The 23,369-nt window shown below is 42.6% G+C and overlaps 1 protein-coding gene across 4 annotated transcripts in view; it reads left to right on the plus strand.

The window, feature by feature from the left end:
- Window positions 1-23,369, plus strand: part of CDKAL1 (CDKAL1 threonylcarbamoyladenosine tRNA methylthiotransferase) — a 654,884-nt gene that overhangs the window by 513,461 nt on the left and 118,054 nt on the right. The window lies entirely within an intron of this gene.

Raw genomic sequence — 23,369 nt, forward strand, 5'->3', positions numbered from 1 at the left:
TCAAGATGACTTCTGGGCAGTTCCTTAGTCTCAAGCAGCATATAATCCAGAAAGGTGGAGAAGGATGACGTAAAGGGTGATAATACAAGGCAATGTGTCTCAACTGCTGTCATGATACAAAGGGCAGTTAAAACTCAGAGCCTTACGAGTGGAATGATCAAAGTCACTGTCAGGAAAAAAGGAACTTTTAAGCTGAGGTACCAGGAGTGAGGTACCAGGTGTTTCTAGAAAATGATGAGAAGTTTAGTCCTTCTAGAATGCAAGGTTTGCAATGAATGAGAAGGATCCTTTTGGGAGGTGGTTTGGGGCCAGTCAAGGGGACTTTGGCTCTGTAATCACACACAACCTTGTTAGCCCTTGAGAATGTTCCTAGATAATGATCTCAAGCTTGAGCTACCAGAAGCACATCACCTGTAGTCCACAGGCAGGATCCACTGTGTGTAAGTAGAGGAGTGGCACAATTTCAGTAGTGTTGGAAGAAATGAAATTAGAAACCACATGCCGGACACATCAAAATGGAGAAAGGCTGCAGGCGAGAATGGAGCAGGTGAGGAAGTAGTGTTGCTGTGAGGTCAGAGAGGTTGGCGGTGGATCTAAGAATAGGCAGAAAGAAGGAACAAGAGAGGCTTTGAAGGAAGAACCCCCCTGACCTGTGAACTGGACGATGCTAGTGGCTTCCACCTTGAGTAGTCCAGGCGGTCTTGGTGCTTTACCTAGATTGATGCCTTTAATCTTCACAATAACCCTAGGTAATGACTGCTCTTATCCCCCATTTTACACTTGAGGAAATTGAGGCATGGGGAGTAAAAGTAACTTGTTCAGACTCACACAGCTACTGGTGGAGTTGGGATTTTAAACCAAGCAATTTGGTCTCTGTCCTCTGCTTCCTAACCACTTTGTCTAGAAGAAATTATAGTGGCCAGGGAGAAAGAAAAACAGGGCCTAAAATAAAGCTCTAAGAGACTTAATTAAAATACAGAATCCTTGATTTTCTATTTTAAATACAGAATTTTGGAGCCAAAATCTTACTCATTTAAAGGCAAAATGCGTTAACCAGCATGGCAACCTTCAAGATGTAGGCATCTCTGCTCCCTGAGGCTTGGTGAGGGACAGCGATGACCCAGTGCCTCCTCCAGGCTAAGGGCAAGATGGGTGAATGGCCGACACTAGTATTGTTCTGGCTGTCTACAGGGTATCTGTGTGCGCTGAGGGTCAGGCTCCGGCATGGAGTCTCATCTCTAACCTCTCTGTGTTCCCCACTCATTGCTGTGTTTTCTTTCACCCCGAGACCAGCTTCAGGTGAGATCCAGGGTGTAAGCTCTCCCTTGCTGTGCCCAAATTCCTTTTACACTTGGACCTTTTTGTTAGTCTCTGTGGAAAACAGGAGAAAAACAGAATGAAAATTTTGAGGAAACTTAAAAGTTAAAAACCATCATAGTCCCTTATCTTCAGTTCTTACCCATTTCATTAGATCTAGATGGTCATGGTCAAAAAAAAAAAAAAACTATTTTTCAGGAAACAAAATATTGTTGTACCAAGCACTGATTAGGATGGCTTCCTGTGGCCTACTGACTCTCTTGCTTTTTATCTCTTGGTGTTCTGTAATGTGACCATATCTGTCCGCTTATCCTTCGGTAGGTCTTGTGGACTCTTCTTTTCAGCATTTAGGCCTCACAAAGCGAAATGGTATAAACTGCATGGAATTATGGGCAAATTATGCACCTGGTATTCTAGCAAAGACTGAGTGAGTGGTGCCAAACATCACTGGAAATAGAATGAGGTGGGGGAAGCAGTTTTTTATTGAAACTCTTCTGAGGGAGTTGGACTACATGTGGGTTGTAACTGAAACTTTGAGAAGCCCCCCGAAATGGCGCTTCAGACTCCCAAAGGATATGCTTGTATAACTGCCTTCTAAAGAGGGAGAGCCGGGCTTACTTCAGGTCTTCTGACTCGTCAGGTGCAGTGAACAAGCTAGGACATCTCTCCCTGTGTCACTGTGCTCTGCTCCTTCCCGGTAGTGCCCAGATGGTCCTTTGAGAACATCAGATGTCTGAAGAACATTGGCTTCCAGGGTCACCAAATGACTAGTTCCTAAGAGACCTTCAGCAGTCCCTAATTCTAGGCCAATGGTTCTTAACATTTTTGGAGAATCTGATTATATGTAGTATTTGCCATACACACACTAAGCACACACATGTACCTACACACTGTTCCCAGAAAAAAGCAGATTTGCCCAAAAATGTTAATATATTTTTGGCGTACACAGATGAAACCATCCATGGACTTTCAGAGCACTGTGCACAGTGGTTTGTGTTATCTGACTGACTTGTTCCTGCCTCAGTTTATTCCCTGCCTACCCCCGCAGAACAGCTACCGTAGGACATTGTTTCATACATGGAATACACCAACAGTGAATATTTGTTGAATGAATGATGAAGTGTAGGCTGACCACGTAATTGCTAATAAGGCTGGATAAAGACACGAACCTAAAGAAATAGGCTCATTCATGAGAACAACATACTTGAGCATCTGGCCAGTAAATACTCTTCATGTAAATCTTCTAGAGAAAATCAGATCCGAAACAAAGACAGTCGCTTCAGAATCTGGGACAGAGCCAGAGACAGACCACAATGAGATTAGTTCAGTATGGCCTGATACTGGAAGAACATTCACAGAAGCAGGTTATAAGTGGTACTTAAGTATAGTTGAAACAAGGTAAATGCTCTGCAGGTTAAATAATTGTCTGGGTTGTTTGTTGCCATTGCTGTTATTGTTTTGGGTTTTGCGGGCATGGAAGTTCTACCAGAATATAATCACCATTTATAATGGAAAAAGTACGGCCCGATTCCAAACGAACAAGTTAATAAAGTTATAGGGTACCACTCCTTTAAAAGTTAAGAACTGTGTTTTTTACTAATTGCTTTTATTAGCCTGGCTCTACAGCGCTGTTTTTGTCTTCAACTTGAAACTTTGTTACTAAGAGTCTTGCAAATCAATAAGATGTAAAGAGTGCTAAGTGATACCTATGCATTGTCATCTGTGGATACAAAGTCATCAACACGCAGCTTTACGGTATTTTGTGTTTCCGGGAATTAAAAGTGTAGCATTTACTTTTCTTGATTTTTAAAATAGAAAACAAAAAAGATAAGCTGGCATTCTTGATGAGGTTAGTAGGTGGTAAGATGAATATTCTAAAATTCCTATTCCTTAAGGAGATTCTAGAGGGAGTTAAAAACACACAGGAGTTTCTTGACCTCATAGGCTTCAGAGGGTCTGGGAACCACAGTTGTGTAGAATAATCTAAGAGTCTATACATATTTTTCCTCCCTCAGGGAGAGACTCACTGATTTTCATCAGATTCTTAAAGGGATCCTTATCCCACAAAAGGTTAAGAACCAATTATATGGCATTAATGTCTTCAGTTTAAGAAAACAAATAAAAGGGTACATAGCTGGTTCAGTTGGTAGAGCATGCTACTCTTGATCTCGGGGTCATGAGTTCAAACCCCAAGTTGGGTGCAGAGATTGTTTTAAAAAAAACGAGAGAGAGACCTATTCACCAGCAACAACTAATGGTGGCAGGGGGAGAAAACAAAAATAGGGTGTGTGTGTGTGTATCTACAAAACCTGTGTTAAAAAACAAAACTCACCTGGGTCAATTCTAAAGATCTTAATGGCTTTAGTCAACAGTTCATGAATGGGGCAGCATCCAATCCAGCAGATAGAAAGGAGCTCTGAGGAGCTGTACAAAATGAGAGACTTATAGGCAGAAGGGAGTGGGAATGTAGCTTGGTCGTACTGCAAGGTTACTTTCCTTTAGGGGAAGGCATGAATCTTACCAGACAGATGACCCTAACCGGTGCTGATCAAGTGATTCCTGACTGACTAGCTTAAGAGTGCATTTCTGGGAGCGCCAGAACTATAATTAGGTCTTGGTTTGATAATGTAGGGCTTAGCGTAAATGACTCTACTGGGGGCCTGTTGTCTTGTTTTGAACACCTGTTTAATTGTTAAAATCATCAATGCTTAGTACTCTTTTACTCTTGGCCCGGAAAATTAACAGTTTAAAAAATGAACCAAAAGTAACATTTAAAAATAAACTTTTACTTTCTGTTTATTAGGAAAAATAAAATCTCATTACCTTAAAAACTGTATTTTCAGGCCCAGTATTCTTTGGTAGACCCCATGTCAAAGACTCTCCAAGCCTGATATTAGGGACCCAAGAAACTATACATAAGGACTTGGAAACTTAATTGTCTCCCCTATTTTTTAAATGTGGGTTTAAAGGTTTTTTGCCAAACCTATATAATCATGAGGACTGCCTTTATTTTCTTTTTTCCCCCTATTCATTCAGCAGATATTTATCGAAAGCTACTGTGTGCCTGACCCTGCAGTGTGGGCAACGTTGGTAAGGATTCTCTTCTCATGAAGCTTATATTCTAGCCAGGGAGGAAAACAGCAAACAAACAAAAATCAGCAAAATACCAGAGGGTGTGTTGCAAATTAGAAGATTAATATAATAAAGACAGGGTGGATTCATTGTGTTGATCAGCAGAGACCTCTCTGTAGAGGTGATGTGTGAACTCTGATCAGAATCAGGAGCCAACCTTGGGCTTTCACACAGAGACCTTCAGAACAGATGAGCATGGAGAAACCAAAGGGAAGCCATCATGTCTCAAGTCTCGTGGGTGAGGGAGAGACACTTGCAGGAAACGCAGTAAGGCACGATGAATGAGGGTCAGAGCAGGTCAGACTTTATAAGCCAGAATAAGGGACATGGAGCAGAATAAGCCATAAAGGCAATACTAATTCTGGAAGGTAAGATCAGAGGATGCTGGAGTTATTTTTTGCTTTTGAAATTTTGAAAATGTATAGATATAGCCAACTGAAATGGACATTTCCATATGAACTGAAGCATTGGTTAGAAAACAACAACCTGATGATGTTTTCGGATGTTGCTGTACAGCATGTCAGCATGAGAGCCGCCATCATTCCTTGACTTCATCGAGACACACATCTGGTCGTTTATGAAGAAAGTTTATGAGGGTCCCATCTCTGTAACTGTGGCTGAATAGACATCTGTTAAATCTTAGCTCTCAATGAGATAATGAATACAAGTGATATTATTATTGAACTATTACAGTTAGTTCATGGCAGCCCTACAAAGGGTGGCATATATATTACAGCTGTAGGTTAAGCCTGACCATAAGTGCCCACTGGGCCAAAAGGGTAGGCTTGACTTTAACACCTTTTCATAGCCAGAACACACTTCCTTCTGTCTTTGAACATAGTCTTCAGAAAACACAGAATCTGTTGTGTTTGGGAAAATACAAACAAACAAAAAAAGAGTTGTAAATGCCACTTTCACAGGTGCCGTTTGCTGATAGAGACTGATCTTGTAAATAATGGGATTATTTACTCTCACAGAGCCTCTAGAACCAACGGATGCTATGTGTGTGTGTGTGTGCGTGTATGTATCTCTTAAAGATGCATAAACAGAATACATAAAAATAACTTCTAGTGTATCCCAAACTTCTTCACTCTTATATCAGGGTTTCTAATATTAGATCATCACTTACTTTGTTCTTTAAAGTGATTCTTTTGAAAGAGAAACTTACAAATTCCAGATGTGTAATATGTGAACCAAGTGAATTAAGAAAAATTTTTTTGAGAGTACTAACAGTTTGTCCAAGAATAAGTTTGGCTTCAGGTTTGAAAAGAAAGTTCTAGATAGATGAAATTTCATTCTCTTCCAAATCCTTCTAAAACTACAGTGCAGAGGCTTTTATTACAGGTATTATTAACCCACAAGGCTAAAGAAAACAGGAGAGGAAACAACAACAAAACTGTGGAGTGGTAAGAAAATAGATGGACAGTTGACAGCTAGCCTCACCACCCTAGAGAATCCTAAATACCAACCTGGCAGCACAGAAAAGCCAAAACCCAAACCGAGCAGCAGCCTAATGTATATACCACAGAATCCTTACATGGCCCAAGGATTGGCTGGCACCTCTAGAAGGAGAAGAAGGCAAGAAGGGAGGGGACTAAAATTAGGAAAATTGTTCAGAAGCTATGTAGGAAGCAGTTAGATTTCTCCCATCATCTCCCCAGCTCAGGCTTCCAGGTGATAGCCCCTTGCCCTCCCTGACAGGACTGGAGGCTTGTTCTCTAAAGGGAAAATGTACCAGAGCTCTTCAGAGAAAGAGGACCAGTAGGATATGTGTACACACACAAACACAGAGAGAGAGAGAGAGAGAGAGAGAGAGAGAGAGGTGCTGAGAAGTCCCGGGATCTGCTGTCGGGAAGCTGGAGACCCAGGAGAGCCCACATGTCTTTCTATACCGTGTCCAAAGGCCTGACACCCAGGGAAGCCAGCAGTATAAATGACAGTCCTAAAGCTAACAGCTCTAGACCCAAAAAGAGCCAGGGGCACAGTTTGAGTCCAGAAGTCAGAAAAGACCTGTGCCCCAGCTCAATCCATCCCTCAGGAGGACTTCTCCTTACTCAGCTTTCTTGTTCTGTTTGAGCCTTGAGCAGATGAGCTGAAGCTCACTTCCATTAGGGAGTAACATCTGCCTTATTCAGTCTACCAGTTTAAATGTTAATCTCATCCAGAAATGTGCTCACCCAGAATAATATTTGGCCAAATGCCTGGGGACCCCGTGGCGGAATCAAATTGCCACATAAAATTAACTCACGGGAATATAGAAGGTCCCTGGATGGGAAGCTGCACAGTTGAGGGCAAAGTTTGGTCCATGTGTATATGGAGATGTCCTCCTTGTTAGTTCATGCAGCTAGGATTCCAGCACTCAAGCACACCTTTACCTTCCCGTCAAGGGTTTGGAAGAGTTTCTTTGGGAAACCTGACCAGTCCAACACTGAAAAGATGTTGGCATCAGAGGTTCCAGAATTAAAACAGTCCAGCCAGGTCACTCCATAGTAAGGCTCATACTGACAAGCCCAGCCACAGAATTTTCAGTCAGTGTTTTAGTCCCTACATTAGTCTCCTGGGGTGGCCACAACAAAATACCACAGACTTGGTGGCTTCCACACCAGAATTTATTTCTCACCGTTCTGGAATCTGAAGATCCAAGATCAAGATTCTGGCAGGGTTGGTTTCTGGTGAGACCCTTCTTGCTGGCTTGTAGGTGGCCTCTTTTTCGCTGTGTGTCCTCTCATGGCCTTTCCTCTCCTGAGTGCACAGAGGGAGAGAAAGGACTCTGGTCTCCCTTCTTTTCCAGTCCTATTATTGGATTTAAGGCCCCACTCTTATACCTCATTACCCTTAGTTACCGCCTCCTTTTTTTTTTTTTAAATTGGCTTTTACACTCACAACGTGGGGCTTGAACTCACCACCCTGAGATCGAGTTGCATGCCCTACTGACTGAACCAGCCAGGCGCGCCCCCCCCTTAATTACTTCCTCAAAGGCCCTATATGTCCCATTGGGAGTTAGGGCTTCATCCTAGGAATTGTGGGGAGACACAGTTTAGTCCGAAACAGTCCCTTACCCACCCCTTTTTTAAAAGATAGATTTATTTATTTTTTAAAGAGAGAGACCATGAGCAGGGGCAAGAGCAGAGGGAGAGAGAATCTCAAGTAGACTCAACACTGAGCGCAGAGCCCAACATGGGGCTCAGTCCCCCAACCCTGAGATCACCACCTGAGCTGAAACCAAGAGTCAGGCACTTAACTGAATAAACCGCCCCATCAGGGATCTCCAGATGTCTGAGGAAAGCCACCAGCTAATAAGAAGGACAGGGCCAAAACAGAAGAGTAGGGCGAGAGGGGAAACAGAAACAGGACTATTCTGGGAGAAGAAAAGTTTAAAAAATACGTATCTTTGACATTCTCAGAGAAGTGAGTAAAGGTATTGTATTCACGACACAAGATCAGGATACCATTAAAAAAAAGAGAGAGAGAACAAAAGCAGTACTTAGAGATTAAAAACATAGTAGCAAATTTAAAGATTCAGGGGAGCTATGAGATAAAGTAGAGGAAATCTCCAGGAAACAGAACAAAAAGAAATGAGATAGAATTAGTAGAGAAAGAAGGGGAAATAAAGGACCAATCCAGGAGAGCCCAACACTGAAACAGTAGGAATTCCAGAAAGAGTGAACAGGGAAGGAAGAAGCTGTCAGTGAACTAATTCAAGGGCATTTCCTATGACTGAGAGACATGACGGGCCGCACTGAAAGCAGTCACCCTAGATCCAGCATCGTGGACGAGAAATAGACCTAGGTCAAGACAAGAGAGCGACACCAGTCACATTCGAAGGACCAGGAGTCAGAATGGCTTCAAATGTCTTAAAAGCACCCAAGTGACAAATGAGTGATGCCTTCTCGATTCTGGGGGAGAAAAAGAAAAAAAGTGCTTTCCATCTTAGAATTTGATATGCCACCAAAGCATCAATCAGCATATCCCCTGCTCAGGAAACTTCATCAAAACTGGAGAGGACCCTCAGAAGGAAGATATAAGAGAAAGGAAACGGAAAACGACACAGAGGAGAGCAGGATCTCCAGGATGATGGGGAAAGCGAGAGCCCTTCATCAGAGCTTGGGAGCAGCCAGACTAAGTCAAAGCAGGCTTGAAAACTCTGGGAGAAACTTCTTCAAGAAAATGAAAAGGATAAATATTTAGTGGGAATTACATTCTTGAAGTCTGATTTAGGTATGTGGAGGAGAATTTGAGGTTGAATTAGTGATACACACATAGACAAGCAAATAGAAAATGAGGGTTTTTTTTTTTTAACTCCCAGCAAAATAAAATATACAAGAAAGTGTATGTAATCATAGTTATTATACAGCTGAATTCTGAATGGCATGTCTGTGATGTATTGGGAAGTGGAGGTGGGAAACATGGGTAAATGGAGTGGGCAGGGGAGAAAAGGAAAACCAGTGGAAAGTATCTAGTCCTAAAAAATTCAGAATCACCATGGAGACACGTTATTTGGCAATAAACTAGGAGAGTCAAAGGGGAGCTATTTCTAAGGAAGCAGACAGGGGAAAGGGAGGTTGGGAACTGTTAAGCAGGTTGACCCTTTCAGATTTTATTCATGCATCCCTGATTTTGGAAAACAACTGAAAAAAATAAGCAAATGCCTATTCAGAGGAGGGGGGTGGTTTGGATTAGGTTACTAAAACTGAGCAACATAAACACACAAAGGACCCCAAGACAAACACCAAGGCCTGCTCTCCAACCCAGAAATACGTTTTAGGTACACATGAGTATAAAGAGCAAAGGAAGATGCTGACCTTTGAAAAAGAAAAAAGAAGTAAAAAGAACATAGAGCAATTTCCCTACAGTTAATAGTTTGATAATGTCCAACAATGCTCTGAAATAAAACAAGAAAGGAAGGAGTTTATGGTTCTTGGCTCCTGGTGATGGAGGAAGCCAGTTGGTCCAGGCACTGCGTGAAGGAAGGAGGGTAATTGCTGATAAAAATGAACAGAGCAGACATTCAGTAAATCTTTGAGTACATGAGTGCTTATTAAAATATAGTTGGGAGCACTCTGAAAATAGAAAGTACTGTATAAATGTCCAAAATATGTTTGGACGTTGGGATTGATTAAAGTTACTTCAAGCAGAACTCCTTTATAATCCTCACAGTCGGGTAGTTGATTGAGCTTTTTCCAAGGTACTGTTGTCCTTTTGCATCCCAAACATGTGCACACGCTAAACCTGTAGATCTTTTTTAGAAAAACAGCAACAGGGGCACCTGGGTGGCTCAATCGTTGAACGTCTGCCTTCGGCTCAGGTCATGATCTCAGGGTCCTGGGATCCAGCCCTGCATCATGCTCCCTGCTCAGCGGCGAGTCTGCTTCTCCCTGCTCCTCTGTAATCTCTCTTGCTTTCACTCTCAAATAAATAAAGTCTTTTTTAAAAATGAAAATAAACAACAACAACAAAAAACACCTTAGGATCCTCTCCCAATGAAAAAGCAGAAAGCATAGGATATATGCAATAAGTAGATAGTGAGGCCCTTTCAACTTCCTAGCTCTCCCTCTCTGAAGAGGGAAGGAAACAGGGACAGCGACAGGGGGCGGTACCCTGAGGCTGAGTGGACAGGCCTGCGCATACCCTGTGGATGTGCTCAGGTGGTGAACACAGGCCCCCTAAGGATGGAGAGCCTGGCTGATGGGACAGCAGGGCTTTAGTCCCCAGAGTCTGTGGTGGTGGACAGAGTAAGCATCCCGTTCTGACTGTCTTCTCGTGACTTAAAATGGTCAGCCCAGTCATTTGGTACCTACCCTGTCTGGGCAGCTTTTCCTTATTTGTGTGAATGTGGGTTAATTTCATGGAAGCTGATATACAACGTGGATTATAAATAACGAGGGTTGTTCACGGTGTTGGAATGGGCTCGAGGGAAACCTCATACTTTATGTTCCTCCTGCCTTGCCCTTGTTCTCATTTCCCAAGCCCTCAGCCAACATCCCTCCCCCGGCCCCGGCCCCGGCCCCGGCCCCGGCCCCGGCCCCGGCCCCTTCGCAGGCACACCTGTATCCTTTCCTGCGGGCACGGCACCAGCCTCAGCAATGTTCACCCCCAGCTATCTGTGCAGTAACCTTGCTCCACAGGATAAAAAAGAATCCCCTGATTTCTCAAGTGGCATGAGGACGAAAGAAGGGAGATGGAACTGTATATTAAATTGTCTTCTGGTCATCAAATAAAGGCTCTTTGATCATAAAGGCCAAAGATAAAAAAGAAAATGTGTTTGTTTAATATACGGAACAAAAATCAGTCTATTTTTGACATAGGACTCAAGGAGGAGACAGGTCAAAAAGCCCAGCCACCCCTGAAATGAATTTTAGACTCTTCTTATTGGTGTGATGGGGCAGGGAGAGAGATCGGTGGTGGCACATCGCTGATAGAAATGATTTTTTACAGTAGGTGCTAAATTAGATGGAGAAAGTAGGAGAGTCATCACCCCTGCATTGTTATGTCTGACCTGCCTTGTCCGAGCCCTGGAATCATAATCAAAATGAGTTGTGGGCTTATCTGAAGATGCAGCAATAACTGGTACAGAACAGTTTTCGGGCTTCTCTTCAAATGGGGTGACACCAGGGGTTAGGCGGGGTCATGAAGGAGATACATTGGTTTTGATCAATTTTTAGAACTGGGTAGCAGCTTATCTGTAGGTCAGAGAAATTTAGTTTCCTCCATTCTTTTTTTCATCATTTTCCCCCCTGGGTGCTCTGTGGATTAGCCTCTAGGAGCTGGTATGAGGCTCGGAGCGTTAATAGAGTTCGTGCAGATCCAGACTGCCCAACTCTGTATTTCATGGTGTTGGGCTCCCAGGCGCATCCTCATGGAATGTTAGAGTCAGTAAAGGCACGTTACCATCTCTCCGCTAATAAAAGGAAGAGAGATGTGTGATGACAATACAGAAGTACAGAGACCTCCAGGGCACTCATTAGAAAAATCCACCTTGTGCGTATTAAAGACACCTGCAAAATATTACCCTCTCACAGTCACATCTTTAATAAGGCTTCCTATGTTTGCTTTTTGTTTAATTGTATGGTTTGTCCCTACTTAAAATAATTTACAGATACCAGACATTATTATTAAGCAGGTAGGAAAAAGTTAAATAAAACCATTTGTCCCCCTAGCCTCTCCATAATTTCAAATGATTGATAACCTAGTAAAACTTTGAAGACAAAAATAAAAACAGTGTAGTACGTAGAAGCAGATTTGTTGCCCACACTATTTGCTGGGTTGTGATGGTGGGAGGGGCTTCCAGAGTTTCAACATTGTAACTGCTGATTCTTCTAAAATATGGCTTTGAGAAAAGTTATCTTGTCCTATGTTAAAAGACTGTTTTAAATTTTAAAAATAACAGGGAAACCTCCTCACGCATGGGTAATCTTTATACCTATGAATTAGTCTAGAAATACTAAAATTGTGTGAAAGAACATTTAACAGGAATTAGATTAAAACCTATTTTCTTTGCTTGTCAAACTACTTAGATTCAAAGTAACCAAAAGGAGGAGGAGTTTGGTGGGGAGACAGTAGTTATCCTTGTGTTAGCAGGTATGTGGAGATGTTACAGACGTGGTGGCTAATACACAGACAACGAATCAATTATCTGGCTACATTCTGAAATTTATTGGTTGTTATATTTACTCATTTCTTTTTAAGGGAAGGGTAATCCATGATATAGAGCTGTTAATTTTGTCCTTTCCTAATATTTTTCTACCCAAAAAAAGATACTGAAAGTTGCCATTCCCTGATTCCTATATATAACTTTTCAGAGAAAGGATTGAGCTTTATAAGACACCAAATGTGTTTAAAAAAAATGTGTGTGCATAAAATATAAATGAACTGAAAGGCAGAGTCTCGGAAACAAATTTCAGATTCTGGAGTTTTTATGATTATTGTCTGGAACTACCATTTATAGTCATAAAAATAATTCCATCATGGAGTAAATTTGCCTTTGATCTAATAATCTATGTAAGAATCATAAACAGATCATTCATCGGCACAGCCACTGGGTGCGAGCAGTGTGAATGCCAAATAGTACCCTGATTTTTTTTTTAATTCATTCAGCAAACATTGATGTCCCTGCTGTGTGCTTGGTTCCTGGTTAAGTGTGGTAATTGTTTATTTCTCCCCTCTAGCTTGTTGAGTCCAGGGGCCTGGTCTGGCTTGCTTTCTGTCTGATCAGGCCCTAGTATGGTCCCTGCAGCATGAGGGGCATGCAGTGAATGTGTCCAGTGAATGAATAAGTCATTCAATTAGTAACTAAGTTTTAGAGCTGGGAGAATGTCTTTTAGAGATAGAGGATGAGAAGAGACAGAAAAACTGGTTGGGACGCTCTTAGGAGGAATGGGAAGAGCGGAAGACTGTCCACTCCCAGAGGAATGGCCAAGGAGTGGTGTGAGGCCTCAGTCCACAGGTGGTCTCTGAATTGCTCCGGGCGGAAGTGAGTGGTTTCGGAGAGCGAGTCTGTAGGGAGAACGGACCGCAGAGGATGGGGGAACAGAGGTCAGTGCAGGTGAACTCTTGGGTCATGAATTGAAATCCTGGAGGGAAGAGGGGACCCGAGTGTTTAGTATGAGGGACTAGAAGACTCAACGGAGGTAAAATCCAAATGTTGTGGGACCAAGGGGATGGTGGCATTTGCCGAACCACTCCCATGAGCAAGGCGCTCTGATAAGGTTCTGTGGACAGGGAGAGGCCCCCCGGAAGACCAAGACATGGTATACCTATGCCGTGCCCCAGATCAGTTCAGTCAGAATCCATGGCAGGGGGACCCAGACATCAGTATTATTTCAATCCCCAGCCAATTCGACTGTGTGGCCGGGGTCAGACACCAGGGATTTACAGCAGGGTTGGCAAACTTTCTGTAAAGAGCCAGATAGTAAATGTGTTTGGGTACAGGTCTTGCATAGGTTTCTGTGCCACGGAGCACAGAATCAGCCACAAACAATGCAGGAGCCGCTGACCGTGCTCCTGTCTGTGAAGGTTGGTGGGGATTTGAATTTCATATCATCTTCACGTGTTACCAGTATTCTTCTTTGGAGGTTTTTCTTTCCCCCCAGCTACTTAAAATTGTAAAAACAAATCACAGACTGTACAGAAATCAGTGATCAGCTGAATTTTTGCCAGCTCTTGATTTGGAGGGTGAAACTTGGACCCAGAGAGTCCAGGAAAGAAAATAGTACTACAGTAATCCAGATAAAAAGTAAAGTTAGCTCTCTTTTGTGGTCGGTTAGAAGGTCAGAGTGAGGATAAGTGATATTGAATTGATATTTATAGCAACTCCTGTTCTTGCTACTTTTGAGCACCAGAAGTTACCATACAAAGGAACTTTGAATGAACCATTGTGTGGTAGGTAGTACTTAGTACACTTTGACTTTGTCTTTTTAACTTTAAGGGGATTTGTTTTATGTTGAAAGGTGGTTTCTTTTCTAACTGCTTCTAATGGCTACTCATTTTGGCAACACCTCCCAGGGAAGAATAGTTCAGACTCCTTCCTTTCTCCTGTGCTGGGTCATGCCTTTGTCGCCAAAGAATGACCTTTCCTTGCAAACAAACATTCTCTTTAGAAAATAAGGTGAACTTGATATAAGAAGATATGGCTACTTACGCTTTATATTATCAGCGGAATTAATGTAGAGTTCCCTATTTATACTTTCCTCCAGCATTTGTTGCCCAGTCAAGGACCTGCTAGGGCAAATGGTGCCCCTATGCCTCTGCCACACCCATGATGAAAATGAGGGACTGAGCATTGCACCTACAATTCCCCTAAGGTTATTTTAGAAACCATAAAGCCAAAAAAGAAAGGAGGGGGGAGGGAGGGAGAGAGAGAGAGAGAGAGAAAGAAAAGAAAAAGAAAAACTGCTCCCACTGATACCTGCTGTGCTTGAGAATCAATGGTGCATTTCCACACTTGCCTGGTTGGGGTTTTTTTTAATACCGTTAACAATGGGTGAGCAAAATCACTCGTCCCTTTGCTAACGTCCGCTCTTAGAATTCTGCTGTTTTCGTGTCCCCTGGGACATGCTTACATGGTGCGCCCCGCTATTGTGGAAATTCCAAACACTAAAGAACCTGAAACACTTGTTGAATTTGCTGTAACTGGAGGGAGAGAAGGAAACTTAAGAGGATGGTCCAAGTCGGCACCATTTGATGGTCATGTCCATTGCCGGATTCCAGATCTTACTAGAAAGAAGAGGTGGAAAATGTAGGTAGACTTAGAACCACCTATTTTTCTTTATTTTCCCTTCTCTCCTCGCAGTACCATTTCTCACAGAACACAAAAGTATTACAGGTGTGCCTTATGAAGGAAAAGCAGGTGAGATTTTTGAAGTTTGTCTGTTTTGCTGAGTACTTGGGGTATTTTTGACCACTAAACAGATTTCACATCACTGATTTTTTTTTTTCACTCATTTCTGAATTTTGAGCTTCCTTGTTTTAGATGCCAGGGACCTGTTCTTTCTTCTTAGTGATCTTGAGTGATTATTATCCTCTTAGGGACACCATCCAAATATGTCCAGTATAAAAGTGAGATTGTGATTGAGTGCTGATAATGTCAAGTGCTTTTAATTAACTTTCTGATGTTTGTATACATTGATGACAATATAAAGGTTCAGGTTTATTGAATTAGCTTTCCATTAATCTTTCAGAAGCGCTCACCAAGTAGAGAACTAAATATATATCAGCAGCCTGTTCTCTGCAGCCAAAGCCTCAGTGTGCCCCAGAGGAATTCCCACATAGAGTTAATTTTTAAGTAAAGGAAGAGGTTAGGAAATGAGGCAAAGCTGCAGACATAATATGGAGATTAAGAATGAAAATGCTTGATAGAATGTAGAACCCAGAGAGGCGAAAGCTGAAAGACAGTGGAAGACAGAGGCTAACAGCTGGGAGAGACCTCAGGGATCGTATTGGCTAGTGGTTCTCAACTTTGGCGGCACATTGGAAAACCCAAGAGTTTTTAAGTAATACCCTTGCCTACATCATACCATGCCAATTAGCTCAGTGCCACTGGGGATCAAGAACAGAGTGCTCGTATATTTTAAAGGTTCCTCATTAGCTCCAACCTGCAACGAGGCTTGAGAACTACTGGCCTGATTCATCACCCTCATATCGGACTCCTTGCCGCCCAAGGTCAGAGAGCTGTGATTTGCTGGGATATTAACCTCAGTCTTTTCTCATCTTCTTGCCTCCTTTGTTCTGTATGCTCCCCCTCAAATCACATCCCCTCTCCTGCTTTAAATTGGATCAGCAGGCTCATGACTCCCAAATCTGTGGCCCCCATCTCTCCTCCAGCACCATGCCCTTATATCTAACTGCCTCTCATTATCTCCCCAAATGTCTCATGGCCAGCCACTCAAACGCATTCTCTTCAAACCTGATTCACCCCCCCGAAACTTACTTTTTGTCTGGATTCCTTATATTGGTGCAGGACACTTCTCTTCCCTTGGTTATCTGAGCCCCAAATCTTAGAGTCTCCACTGTTCTTCCCTTGCTTGTACTCCTTCCCTAGTGGGTCACCAAGAGCTGTCCATCCTGCCTCTGCTCTTCCTCTCTCCAGCCCTAACTGAATCTGGGATGGGGTGTTGTCATTTTCTCTGGAGCATTGCCACAACCTCTCACACCACCTTCAGCCTCTAGCGTTGCACCCTTGCTCCATCTCTAACACCATGAGGAGGCGCTTTCTGAACCGCCAATGGGATTGTTGTCGCATTTCTTAGATTATGCACTCTGACTACTTAGGCATATCTCTGCTTTCACAGGGCTACCTCCTTCCTCGCTCTGGGCGCCTACACTCAGCCTACTTTCCTACAGTTTATAAAAGGCATCATCTATCTGTAGACTCAGTTCTTTTATTTCTGCTTTTATCAAAAATTGAACTCTCCAGTAAGCTATAATATTTTCCCTCTTCAACCAAATGCTGTCACGTTACAGGCCGAATTTAATAAGCTCAGCATCGCCTACCCCCTGACAACGGAAACCTGCCCCTGCAAGAAGTATAATCGAAGATCCCAAGGCAAACATCAGACCTACCTTATGGTCAGACCACAGTTTTGAGAGTTAACACCTTCACTTACCTCCTAAGGTTTCCTGGCTACTTCATTTCTTATCCCTGCCTTTAGTGTCTCATTCCTTCTTGCTAAGCCCTGTCCTCACTGCAATTCTCCTAGTTCCTGACTAGTCTCACCAAGGACCCCTGAACCCCCGAGTCATTAGTTTTTATCTTGTACCTGTGCTATTTTGGCCCTTCTGCCTCAGGATATGGTTCTCTGACTTCCCCACTAAATGCGTGTCCCTGGCAGGTAGTAACTGACCAGTTCTTTTTTTTTTTTTTTTTAAAGATTTTATTTTTTTACTTGAGAGAGAGAGAATGAGAGATAGCACGAGAGAGAAGAGGGTCAGAGGGAGAAGCAGACTCCCCGCTGAGCAGGGAGCCCGATGCGGGACTCGATCCCGGGACTCCAGGATCATGACCTGAGCCGAAGGCAGTCGCTTAACCAACTGAGCCACCCAGGCGCCCGTAACTGACCAGTTCTTGTTCCCTGGTGTTTATTTCCTAGAATTTTGACTCTGGCCTCTTTTGGAAATTTGTTTAGAACCTGACTCTCCTAGATACCACCTCCCTCCCCATCATTGATTGCCTTGTTGTCTTAAGTGCCCCTGCATGACACAAAGATCACCTATTCAGAACCTGCTTGTCCAGTTAATGAGTTGTCTTGGCTTCTTATCTTTTCACTCTTACTTTCCGCTGCTACTTGCCAGTCGATTGGTTAACCACTTCTCAGGCTCCCTGCCAACAAGGGGACAAGAAAAAAATAGGTGGCTTGAAACTCTCTTTTCTTAGCATATCAGTTATACTTTTATATTTAACCTGGGTTAGTGGTTGCCCTAGAGTTTGCAATATACAGTTCCAATCAATCCAAGCAAAAAAAAAAAAAAATCCACTTTCATGTAACGACTCAACTTACGGGTAGTGTGAGTACCTTATAATAATAACACAATCATCTTTTAAAAAATTTTTTTTAAATTTTTAAAGATTTCATTTATTTATTAGAGAGAGCACGCAAGCTGGGGGTGGGGGGGAGGCAGAGGAAGAGGGAAAAGCAGACGCCTTGCTTATCAGGGAACCCGACACAGGACTCGATCCGAGGACCCTGGGATCATGACCTGAGCCACCAGGCACCCGAATAACACAATTGTCTTAATTTCTTTCTCCCATCCCAGTGTCATTGTCATTCATTTCACATATACATAAACATGCATAATTGAATACATTTTTGCTATTATTGTTTTGAATAAATTGTTACCTGTTAGATCAATTAAGAATAAGAGAAATAGGGGCCCCTGGGTGGCTCAGTCATTAAGCATCTGCCTTCACGGTTCAGGTCGTGATCCAAGGGGTCCTGGGATCCAGCCCTGCATCCGGCTCCCTCTTCAGCGAGAAGCCTGCTTCTCTCTCTCCTACTCTCCTTGCTTGTGTTTCCTCTCTTGCTGTGTCTCTTTCTGTCAACTTAATAAATAAAATCCTTAAAAAAAAAGAAATAAGAAAAATAAAACTTCTTTTACCTGCACTTACTCTTCTCTACTTATTCAGTACTCTTCCTTCTGATTCAGATTTCTGACCTATATAATTTTCCTTCTCTCCAAAGAATTCTTTTAATGTTTCTTACAAACAAGGTCTGCTGGAAGTAAATTCCCTCAATTGTTTCTCTGAGGAGGTTTTTAATCTACTCATTTTGGAAGGATAAGTTTTCAGGGTACCGAATTCTAAGTTGGTGGTTTTTTCTCTCAACACTGAATATTTCTCTCTCTTCTTGCCAGTATGGTTTCTGAGAAATCAGATATGGTTCTTATCTTTGTTCCTCTATAGATAAGGGATTCCTCCCCCCTTTGGTTTCTTTCAGGAATTTTTCTTTATCTTTGATTTACTATAATTTGAAAATAATAAGCCAAAGAATAGTGTTCCTTGGCATTTGTTGTGCTTGGTGTTGTCTGAGCTTCCTAGATCTGTGGTTTGGGGTCTGACATTAATTTGGAGAAATTCCAGTCATGATTGTTTCAAATATTTCATGTGTTCCTTTCTCTCTTCTCCTTCTGATGTCCCCATTATGCATATTTTACACCTTTTGTAGCTGTCCCACAGTCCTTGGATATTCTATTCTTTTTTTCAGTCTTTGTTCTCTCTTCTTTTTGATTTTTGAGGATTCTGTTGATATAGCTCTAGCTCGGAGATTCCTTCCTCGTCCATGTCCAGTCTAGTACTTGGCCTGTCAAAGACATTCTTCATTTCCATTATAGCATTTGGGGAGGGAAGTTTGGGGGAGGTTCACTCTTTGATTTCCATCTCTCTGCTTACATTTTTCATCTGTTCTTGCATACTGTCTACATTATCCATTAGAACCCTCAACATATTTTCAATTCCCAGTCTGGTAATTCTAGCACTCTGCCATGTCCGGTTCTGAAGCTTGGCCTGTCTCTTCAAATTGCGTTTTTGCCTTTTGGTATGTCTTGTAATTTTTCTTGATAGCCGGACGTGACATACTGGGTAAAAGGAACTGCCGCAGATAGGTCTTTAGTAATGTGGTGGTGAGGTGCAAGGACAGGGGAAGCGTTCTAGAGTCCTATGATTAGATCTCAGTCTTTTAGTGATTCTGCCTCTGTACTGTAAACAGGTTTTCTCAGTGTTTTTCCTCCCTCCTTGGGTGGAACAGGATGGCTTGGGCTGAAGTTGGGTATTTCCCTTGTCAGGTTAGCTGGTCTCTGATAATACCCCAGCAGATTAGGCTCTGGTTAACTAGTTCCCCCTGAGGGCAGGCCTTGTTAAGAACAGAATACTCTGGTGTATTTCAAAATGTTTCTTTTTCCCCTCCCCTTACCAGAAGCCACAGGGGAGTTTTCTCCCATATTTATTATGGGAACCTGGTTGAGCTCCTGGAGGTAAATCTCACAATGTTGTAGACTTCCCACTCCTGCCCCATGACTGGACCCCCCTGAAGTTCTTAACAGATTTGTCTGCACCAAGCCTCCAGCAATGTATCCATTACCGGTCAGGTTTTCCTACTTACGCTCCAGAATGCTCCAGAAGCCACATTCCCCATATTGGTTTATTGGTCTCTCCCAGTTCTGGGGGCAGCAGTGTTTTCTGTCTTTCCCTCCCTTATGCATCCAAAAAGGAGTTGACTCTCGTCTGTTCAGCTTGTTACTTGTTAGGCTGGAGCAGTGACTTCCAAGCTCCTTATGTGGGGAACTGGGAATAGGAAGTTAGTACACTGAAACTGAAACCTGTTCTTTTGCTTCTTACCACAAAGTATCCTGAAACATTTATATTGTATTATCTACAAGTAGAGAATGAACACAGAAAGCTTTGAATTCTCTTGGGAAGCCCAGGAAAAGTTAAACTGGTGGATATTGTTACGATTTAATTGATTATACAACCTCACCTTCAAAATACAGATTTTCATTGCATGTGAGCCTCTTTCAGATCTAACTCCTTGTATCCCTTTGATAAAAATTGAAATGATTCCATTGTCTGCAAACCCGAACTGTTAAAAATGCTCCATCGGGGCCTTTAGTTTTGTTTGGTTTTGTCTGAAAAGGAGTTTAAACTTGGATCTTAGAAGGGGTCGTCAGTGTTTTCTGTTCTTGGAGTGTGAAATATAAAAGCAGTTTAGGAAACACCTCTAGGATGGAGATTTCTCTGAAATCTCAAAGTTTGACCAAATTTTCAGGCTGCCTCATCTTCTAAACCCAGTTGCACCCCACATAGACTGCAGGACTCGGCCTGTGGTTCCTTTGTAATCACCTCTCATCTCTGCAGCCTGTACCCTGAGATTCATGATGAAGGGGACTCGAAGGTCCCTCGTCCAGCTCTGAGAGAGATGTTTGCCATGCTCACTGTACTTTGGCCACCTTTGTTCCAAGTTCATCACACACCTTGTTCAACATGTTTACTTTTTAAACACTCAGAGAATTAATAGGTGGTTGCATGACTGAGATGTTTGTTTTAACAGGCTAAAAAGTGGGAGGTAGTTTAGAAACACACTATGATGCAATAGGAAAGTATCTAATTATTCCAATTTTGGCTCAGCTTTTAGTTTCAGTTAAAACTGCTGATAGCAAGGCTCAACAAGTTTTGTAGCCTAGGACTCTTAGCACTGTCTGCCTATTGGAAACTGGCTCACTAGCAATAATGGCCATTCTTCTGTCCCTTGTACATGAAAGCTTCTCCTCGGCTTTAGTGCTAGAATTCAGTTAAAGAATTTCAGCATTTCTGTGGTCAGCAGTTACAGTGTGAATGCAGAAGGCTCTGAAAGTCCCATGTCTACTTCAGCGTGCTCTGCAAACCGACTCATAATATTCTCTGTCTGAACATTGAATGCCGAAAAGTAAAATCCTGGAAGCAAGACAGCTAATGGTTCTTTGGCCCGATATGTTCATCCCGATGTGTTTGGGTATAGGTTATGATCAGTCCTTGAACTGTCTTCATTGAGTAGAAGGAGCAAGGAATTTTGCTGGTTAGTTATTTATTTGGTTTGGGGTCAGGGAACTATTGCCAGAAGTAGACGTGGTCCAAGATAGAGATTCGAGATCTGGGATGGCTAACTATTTCTGTAAAGGGCCAGAGAGTAAATACTTTAGGGTTAATGGGCCACAGGATCTCTGTTGGCACCACACAACTCTGCTGTTGTAGTACAGAAGTGGTCTTAGATACACATAAACAAATGTGTGTGGCTGTGTCTCAGTAAAATGTTACTTACAAAAACAGGCGATAGGCTAGGTTGGTCCATGGGCCATCATTTGTCAATCTCTGGATCCCTGAACATACAGTACTGAGCCATATGATTCTGACCTCATGGGAAAAACAGCAGTAATTTCCAGTTAACTGAACTAATACATATAACCTTCAGGATTCCTAGCCAAGACTTCCCCGTATTTATATCTAATAGATTTGTTGTCAGAAAGAAGAGCATTTTTTTTCCACGCTGGCTTCTTTTGGGTGCTAATCCAAATTGTGTTATTTACTTGTCATTTATACCCCACTTCCTTCCCGAAATAATTTGAAGTAGCTTACAGTAAAAAGCATGTATAGGTTTTAGCTGTCAAAATAGAGATATAAAACCAAAACCACATGAAAATGTCACACCAAACAACCTCTGAATATTCCGTTTCCACTGGCCAACTCAAGCTGGTACCTCAACCTTTTTGGGACTAAACAGTCTTTTGGACACCTCCTAAACTGAATACTGACATGCTCCGTATTTTATCTTTCCTAGCATAATTTCCTTTCTGAAAAAAATTTTACCCCATGTTTAATAGTGAGTCTTCTACCAAAGGAAACATTAGTATCCGTCATTTTTCTTCTGATTGAAGTGTAAGCCAAGAACCGTTATACAACTAAGAGGGTACCTGGAAAGGAAAGAGAAAATTATAAGCTAACAAAAACTTTGGTGAGCCAGTGACCTGTTCAGAAGAGATTTCAGGGCTCTTGCAGAGTCAGGGGACTGTTTCCAGTCAGTCGGAGGCTCATCCCTGCTCTCGGGGGAAAAGGAGTGTTACGTTACTTTAGCATTGGGATGGTCAGAAGCCCACTTTCGAGGTGGACGGAGGAGGCGGCTGGGATTTTGGCTGGTAGCCGGGAGGGATGATGTTTAGTGGGTGATGTAGAAACAAAGCCAAGTGACTTGAAGCCCTGTCAGCTCCAAAGACCATCCTGAAATAGGAAAACTGATCTATGGGACAACAGTGAGTGTGTACAAATGACTCGAATATAAAATCCTAGTTAACACTAGATTCAACTGCTTAGCCATGTGGCTGCCGAAGGTCATGTAGAGCCCAGGCTAGGGGGCCTGCTTGGATCCCTGGCCCTGCGGGAGGTGGGACCGATGTGTGCAGGCAGACACTGGAGTTTAAAGGGAGGAAGTACGGAAATACTTCCCTAGGAAACCTGAATACCAGGCAAGGATTTTTTCACAAGTGAAGACAGAAGCCGCTCAGCTACCTGGTAGTTGGATTAACAAGAGCAGAGTGGGGCCAGAAGCCAGATGGGGGCAGTATTAAGGGCAAAGACCACTCTCAAGCCAGAATTGCAGGATACGGTCTCAGGCTAACTCAACGATGTCGAAGAAATCAGTTCTGTAACTGGCACCTGGGAAGATGTTCGATATCTATTTTAAAGATGTTCCATCTGCTCGGTGAATTGAGAAACGTTCTAACCTGTAAATGGAAAAGAGAAATGAAGAATTTCTGACTTAGCTGCAGTCCCTTCTCTCATTCTGCCTTGGAGGCAAGGCAAATCGGGGTAGGGTTTGGAGGGAGGAGTCACTTTGGCATCATCCGTCAAGGTAATCAGTGTGGCGTGCTATTTGATTTTGCATCTGCACTTGTACAATTTATCGTTTCTGAAAAAAATGCACACTGTCAAGCTGGCAAAGATGATCATTTTATGAAGAAATGGAAATGAAATGCCAAAAAAAAGTTCAGATTGCAGAAGTTTTTGGATTTCAGCACTCCATATAAGGGATTGCGGATCTGGTTATACAAGTCTTTAAGTTTGGCAAGGTTCAGTTGTGAAGTGGAAAAAGTCAATTTTAGGACAGAGTATACAGAATGATCCCCTTTCTTTGAAAGTAATAATTGTATGTGAAAATATGTACACAGAAGATCTAGAGCCACGCACAAAATTTCCTGTGGTGGTTATAGTGAGTGGACAGATCTCCATGTACGAGAAAACAAGCTGCCTCTTCCAGTTGCCCGGAAGAGAACCCCACCCTTCACTGTCACAGACATCCGGGGGTGGGGGGGGGGGGACAGGAGGTAGAGACGGTTCTCAAGTGGCAGGTTCAGCTTGAGAAAAACATATCATTAGCAGTGAAAAGAGGCTTCTCTTTTCCTCACGA

Source organism: Callorhinus ursinus, unplaced genomic scaffold (genome assembly GCF_003265705.2).
Source record: "Callorhinus ursinus isolate GAN/ISIS: 27379988/994484 unplaced genomic scaffold, GSC_fseal_2.0 scaffold26, whole genome shotgun sequence".
In the NCBI taxonomy this organism is placed as follows: Eukaryota; Metazoa; Chordata; class Mammalia; order Carnivora; family Otariidae; genus Callorhinus; species Callorhinus ursinus.